The following is a 7467-nucleotide window of genomic DNA, read 5'->3' as shown; positions in this document are numbered from 1 at the left end:
CAGTGATACAATCAAATGGAAAAATATCCGTATCATAGGAATTTGAGAATAGGAATACAGAGGGAAAGACGATAAAGAAGTCTTTGAACAAATTATAGCAGAGAACGTCCCCAATCTGGGGAAGGAAAAGGACATTGAAATCCAAGAGGTACAGAGAACTCTCTTCAAACATAGCTTGATTCAAAATTCTGCAAGACATATCATAGTGAAACTGGCAAAATATAAGGAAAAAGAATTCTGAAAGCAGCTAGGGATAAAAGGACCCTAACATACAAAGGGAGACTTATCAGAGTAGTTACAGACCCATCTATTGGAACTTGGCAAGCCAGAAAGAAATGGCAAGAAATCTTCAATGTGATGAACACGGGGGGAAAAAAAGGCAGACAAGAATCCTCTATCCAGCAAGCCTGTCATTCAGAATAGAAAGAGAGATAAAAATCTTCACAAAAAACAAAAATTGAAAGAATTTGTCAACACTAAACCCTCCCTACAACAAACCCTGAGGACTCTTTTAGGGAAATGTTGCAAGGAACACAAGATAACCAGAGACACCACCACAAGTATGAATCTTACAAAGAACCCAATGGCTCCACCCCATATTTTTCAATGTTAATTTTAATGTAAATGGACTAAACGCTCGAATCAAAAGACATACAGTATCAGAATGGATAAAAAAACAAAGTCCATCTATTTGCTTTCTACAAAAAACTCATTTTAGACATGAGGACACCTTCAGATTGAAAGTAAGGCGATGGAGAAATATCTGTCATGATATTGGAAGTCAAAAGAAAGCTAGAGTAGCCACACTTCTATCAGAAAAACTAGTCTTATGTAAAGGCAGTAACAAGGAAACAAGAGGGCACTATATCATAATTACAGGGTCTATCGATCAGGAAGTGCTAACAATTATAAAAGTCTACACACTAAATACAGGAGCACCCAAATACATAAAACAATTAATCACAAACTGAAACAATCTTATGGACAAGAAGGTATTAATAGCAGGGAATTTAAAACTCCACTTATACCAATAGATAGATCAACTAGGAAAAAAATAACTAAAGAAACAATGGACTTGAATGACATATTGGACCAGATGGATTTGACAGATATATGTAGAACTCTACATCCTGAGGCTATGGGATTTACTTTCTTCTCAAGTGCGCATGGCACCTTCTCAAAGATAGATCACATACTGGGTCATAAAGCAGCCGTCAATAAATATAAAAAAAAATTGAGATCATACCATGAACACTTTCTAATCATAATGTTATGAAACTTGAAATAAACCACAGGAAGAAGTTTCGAAAACCTCCAATAACATGGAGGTTAATGTACACCCTACTAAAGAATGAATGGGCCAATCAGGCAAGAAAAGAAGAAATTAAAATATATATGGAAAGAAATGAAAATGAAAATACAACTATCCAAACTCTTTGGGTTGTGGCAAAGGCAGTCCTAAGTGGAAAGTACATTGCACTCCAGGCCTATGTCAAGAAACTAGAAAAAGCACAAGTACAGAATTTAAGGGCGAACCTAAAGGAGCTAGAAATAGAGCAACAAGAGCACTCCAAACCCAGTAGGAGAAGAGAAATAATAAAAATCAGAGCAGAAAGAAACAAGATAGAATAAAAAAAAAAAAAACAATGAACAGATCAATAAAACCAAAGTTGATTTTTTGGAAAAATAAAATAGACAAACCTCTAGACAGGCTTCTCAAAAAGAAAAGAGAGAGCACCCAAATCGACAAAATCATGAATGAAAATGGGATTATTACAACCAATCCCTTAGAAATAGAAGCAATTATCAGGGAATACTATGAATAATTATATGCCAACAAACTGGACAACTTAGAAAAATGGACAAATTTCAAAACACACATGCACTACCAAAATTCAAACAGGAAGAGATAGAAAAACTGAACAGACCCGTAACTAGTGACGAATTTGAATCAGTTATCAAAAATATCCAGACAAATAAGAGCCCTGGGCCAGATGGCTTCCCTGAGGAATTCTACCAGACATTTAAAACAGAGTTAATACCCATTCTTCTCAAGCTATTCCAAAAAATAGAAATGGATGGAAAACTTCCTGATTCATTTTATGAAGCCAGCATCACTTTGATTCCCAAGCCAGAGACCCAGCAAAAAAAAAAAAAAAAAAAAAAAAAAGAGAGAGAGAGAGAGAGAATGACTGACCAATATCCTTGATGAATACAGATGCAAAAATCCTTAGCCAGACACTTCAAATCAAAAGCAACAGAACATAAATGAATTATCCATTATGATCAAGTGTCATTCGTTCCTGGGTTACAGGGCTGGGTTACAATATTCAAAAATCAATCAATGTGATACATCACATCAAGAAAAGAAAAGATAAAAACCATATGATCCAGTCATTAGATGCAGAAAAAGCATTTGACAAAATACAGCATCCCTTCTTAATAAAGACTCTAGAGAAAGTTGGGATAGAAGGAACCTACTTAAACATCATCAAAGCCATCTATGAGAAGCCTTCAGCTAACATGACGGCTTTCCCCCTGAGATCAGGAACACGACAAGGATGTCCACTCTCACCACTGTTGTTTAACATAGTGCTGGAAGTCCTTGCATCATCCATCAGACAACAAAAAGAAATAAAATGCATCAGAATTGGCAAAGAAGAAGCCAACCTTTCCGGTTTCGCAGACGATATGATACTCTACATAGAATACCCGACAGACTCCACCAGAAGCCTACTAGAACGGATCCATGAATTCAGCAAAGTTGCAGGGTACAAAATCAACGTACAGAAATTGGTTGCATTTTCTTTTCTTTTTTTTTTTTTTTTTACAAATAGTTTACTGTCAAATTAGTTTCTACATAACACTCAGTGCTCATCCCCAAAGTGCCCTCCTCCATGCCCATCCCCCCCCCCCCCCCCCCCCCCCAGTCCTCAGTTTTTGTCAGCATTCAAGATTCTCTCATGGTTTGCCTCTCTCCCTTTCCCCCACCATTTCCGCCCTTCTTCTCCCCCTTGTTCCTCCGTCAAGTTCCTCCTAATCCTCCTATACGTGCAAACATATGATATTTGTCCTTCTCTGCCTGACTTATTTCGCTCATCATAACACCCTCCAGGTCCATCCATGTGGCTACACATGGTCAGATTTCATTGTTTCTCATTGCCATGTAGTATTCCATGGTATAGATAAACCACATCTTCTTGATCCATTCATCTGTTGATGGACACTTAGGCTCTTTCCATGTTTTAGCTATTGTGGAGAGTGCTGCTATGAACATTGGGGTACATGTGCTCCTATGCCTCAGCATTTCTGTATCCCTTGGGTAAATTCCTAGCAGTGCTATTGCTGGGTCAGAAGGGAGTTCTATTGTTAGTTTCCTGAGGAACCTCCACACTGTTTTCCAGAGGGGCTGTACCAGTTTCCATTCCCACCAACAGTGTAGGAGGGTGCCCGTTTCTCCACATCCTCGCCAGCATCTAGAGTTCTCTGATTTGCTCATTTTAGCCACTCTGACTGGCGTGAGAGGGTATCTCAGTGTGGTTTTGATTTGTATTTCCCTGATTAGGAGGGATGCTGAGCATCGTTTCATGTGTCTGTTGGCCCTCAGGATGTCCTCTTTGGAGAAGTGTCTGTTCATATCTTCTGCCCATTTCTTCACTGGGTTGTTTGTTTTCTTGGTGTGGAGTTTGGTGAGTTCCTTATAGATTTTGGATATTAACCCTTTATCTGATATGTCTTTTGCAACTATCTTTTCCCATTCTGTCAGTTGCCTATTAGTTTTATGGATTGTTTCCTTTGCTGTGCAGAAGCTTTTAATCTTGATGAGGTCCCAATAGTTTAAATTTGCTCTTGATTCCCTTGCTTTGGGGGATGTGTCAAGTAAGAAATTGCTGCGGTGGAGGTCAAGGAGGTTGTTTCCTGCTTTCTCCTCTAGGGTTTTGATAGTTTCCTGTCTCACGTTCAGGTCCTTTATCCATTTTGAGTTTATTGTTGTGCATGGTGTGAGAAAATGATCTAGTTTCATTCTTCTGCATGTTGCTGTCCAGTTCTCCCAGCACCATCTGTTAAAGAGGCTGTCTTTTTTCCATTGGATATTCTTTCCTGCTTTGTCTAAGATTAGTTGGCTGTATACTTTTGGGTCCAATTCTGAGTTCTAAATTCTATTCCATTCGTCTATATGTCTGTTTTTGTGCATCATTCATTCTTTAGTAGGATGTTCTTTAACTTCTATTAAAGGAGGGCTTTTCAATTTTTTTTAATGTGGTTGACTTCATATTTGATAGCATTTAATCCAAAAATATGCACAGTATTGTCTGTTTTTGTATTTGTTGAGTGACAATTTATGACTCAATATGTGGTGTATTTTGGAGAATGTTCCTTTTGCATTCCAAAAGAAAGTGTAGTCTGTTGCTTTAAGATAAGTGTTCTGAGAACATCTGTTAAATCCATCCAGTCCAGTATGTCCTTCAAAGCCATTATTTCCTTGTTGATTTTCTGCTCATATCATATTTCCCTTGCTATTAATGGGGTGCTAAATCATCTAGTATTATTGTATCATTATCAATGATTTTTTAATGTTTGTTATTAAGTTATTTATATATTTATGTGCTCCCAAGTTGAAAGCATGAGTATTAAAAATCATTATATCTTCTTGCTGTATATAGCTTTAATTTTTACATAACACCCTTCTTCACCTCTTGTTACAGTCTTTCTTTTAAAATCTAGTCTGTCTAAGTATGGCTACTCTTGCTTTCTTTTCTTACCCATTAGCATGATAAATGGTCCTCAGTACCCTCACTTTCAATCTTCATGTGTCCTTAAGTCTAAAATGAGTCTCTTGGGGCGCCTGGGTGGCTCAATCGGCTAAGCTTCGGATTTTGGCTCAGGTCATGATCTCACGGTTCGTGGGTTCGAGCTCCACGTCGGGCTCTTTGCTGACAGTCAGATCAGAGCCTGGAGCTTGTTCCAGATTCTGTGTGTGTTTCTCTCTCTGACCCTCCCCTGCTCTCTCTCTTTCTCTCTCTCTCTCTCTAAGACATAAATAAAACATTAAATAAATAAATAAATAAATATATAAATAAATAAAATTAGTATCTTGTAGGCAGCATATACATGGATCATGTAGTTATTGTTTTATCCATTTTGATACCTTATGTCTTTTGCTTGGAACATTTACTTCATTTATATTCAGAATGCTTAATGACAGATATGAAATTAGAGATACCTAGGTGGTTCAGTTGGTTAAATGTTCAACTCTTGATTTCAGGTCAGGTCATTTCATGGTCCTTGAGATTGAACCCCACATCAAGTTCTTTACTGAAAGCATGGAGCCTTCTTTGGCTTCTCTCTCTCTCTGTCTATGCCCCTCTCTCACTTGTGTTCTCTCTCTCTCTTTCTCTCTCTCTCTCAAAATAAATAAACTTTAAAAAAGAAAGATATTTATTTAGTGCTATTGTGTTGCTGGTAGAGTTGATGTTTCTGCTGATGCTCTCTGGTCCTTTCTAATCTTTGTTGCTTCCCCCCACACACACACACACAGAGTCCCATTTAAAATTCTTTCAGTGCTGGTTTAGTGTAAAGAACTCCTTTAGTTTTTGTCTGAGAAACTTTTTATCTCTTCTTATATTGTGAATGACAGCCATGCTAGATAAAGAATTCTTGGGTGTGTTTTTCCCATTCAGCTCATTGAATATATCTTGCTACTCCTTTCTGGGATGTCATGTTCCTGTGGACAGATCTACTCTGAACCCAATCTCTCTTCCATTGTAAATTAAAGACTGTTTTCCCTTGCTGCTTTCAGGATTCTTTCCTTTTCCATGTATTTTGTAAATTTGACTATGATATGCCTTTCCGATGATTAGTTTTTGTTGAATCTAATGGGGGTTCTCTGTGCTTCTTGGATTTTGATGTCAGTATCCTTCCCCAGATTAGGTAAGTTTTCAGAATTTGTTTGAATAAACCTTCTGCCCCCACTTTCTCCCTCTTCGTCTTCTGGGACTCCTATGATATGAATGTTATTATATCTTAATCAATTGCTGAGTTCCATAAGTCTGCCTTCGTGATCCATGATTATAGTTTTCCTCTTCTTCTCAGTTTCATTATTTTCCAAAAGTTTATCTTCTATATCCCTAATTTGCCCCTCTGACTTTTCTATCCTTACTGTCATTGCATCCATCAGGGTTTGTGTCTCAGTTATAGCATTTTTCATTTTGGCCTGACTAGATTTTAGTTGTTTTATCTCTACAGAAGGTGGTTCTCTGGTATCTTCTATGCTTTTTTCAGCCAAGCTAGTATCCTAATAATTGTGGTTTTAGATTGTAGTTCATATATCTACTTTTATATGTATTGATTAAATCCCTGGCTGTGAGTTCTACTTCCTAATCTTTCTTTTGGGGTGAATTTCTGTCTTGTCATTTAACCAGAAAAGAAAAGAAGAAAAACAAAACAAAACAGAAAAACAAACAAACAAAAATACCAAAAAAATCCAAAACATTTTAAAAAACAAAACTAACTAACTAACTAACTAAATAAATACATACATACATACATACATACATACATACATAAATAAATAAATAAATAAATAAATAAATAAGTTGAGGGGTACTTGGGTGGTTAAGTCAGTTGAGCATCTGACTCAGTTTTGGCTCACATCATGATCTCAAGGTCAGGGGATAGAACCCTGTGTCATGCTCTGCATTGAGCATGGAGCCTGCTTGAGATTATTTCACCCTTTCTCTCTGCTTTTTCCATGTTTGCTCACACTCTCTCAAAAGAAATTGAAAAAAATCAACTGAAGAAAATAAGAAAGTAAATAAAAATAATAAAAAATAAGGATAAAAATAAACAGGAAGCTAGATCCATTTTCCCCTACAAAGCTGAAACTTTGTAGCACTCTTTAGTGACTAGACTTGGTGTGAACGAGGATTTTGTGCTGGTCTTCTGGGGGAAAAGCCTGATGCATTGATTATTAGGGTGACTTCTTTCAGTGGAAATATGCCTCAAGGACTCAAGGCAATGGGGCTTGGTGTAAATGGTTCTGGCTTCCATTAGTTGGCGCTGTTTTGCTCCCTGAAGGCATTCAGCACTGAGAAGCAGGATGAATATGGCAGAGACCTGTTCTCTAGCCCTGGAGCTGAATGATGGCTCCATCCACTCTTAAAGGAATCCTCACAAAACAGCAATCAATCACCCCTCTTGTGTCCTTGGTTTATGTGAGAACCCTGCATACACCATGCCTGTATTCAAGCTTTTTTTTTTTTTTTTTTTTAAATCTCAGGCACACAATTCAGTTTCAAAACTCGAAATTGTAGGAACTCCTGAGGCGTTGACCTGCTCTGTTCCTCTGGGGAAGGATCTCACTGAGCTTTTGCCAATCGATGCTAGGAAAGTGGTTGCAGAACCACGCAGCAGTTTAGAGTTTGTGTCAAACCACAGCAATAATCTGGAACCCTTCCTTGCTATCCT

This window comes from Hyaena hyaena, unplaced genomic scaffold (assembly GCF_003009895.1).
Source record: "Hyaena hyaena isolate Hyena2069 unplaced genomic scaffold, ASM300989v1 scaffold_1463, whole genome shotgun sequence".
Taxonomy (NCBI): Eukaryota; Metazoa; Chordata; class Mammalia; order Carnivora; family Hyaenidae; genus Hyaena; species Hyaena hyaena.
The sequence above is the reverse complement of the archived record's forward strand: the minus strand, read 5'-3'. Positions refer to the sequence as shown.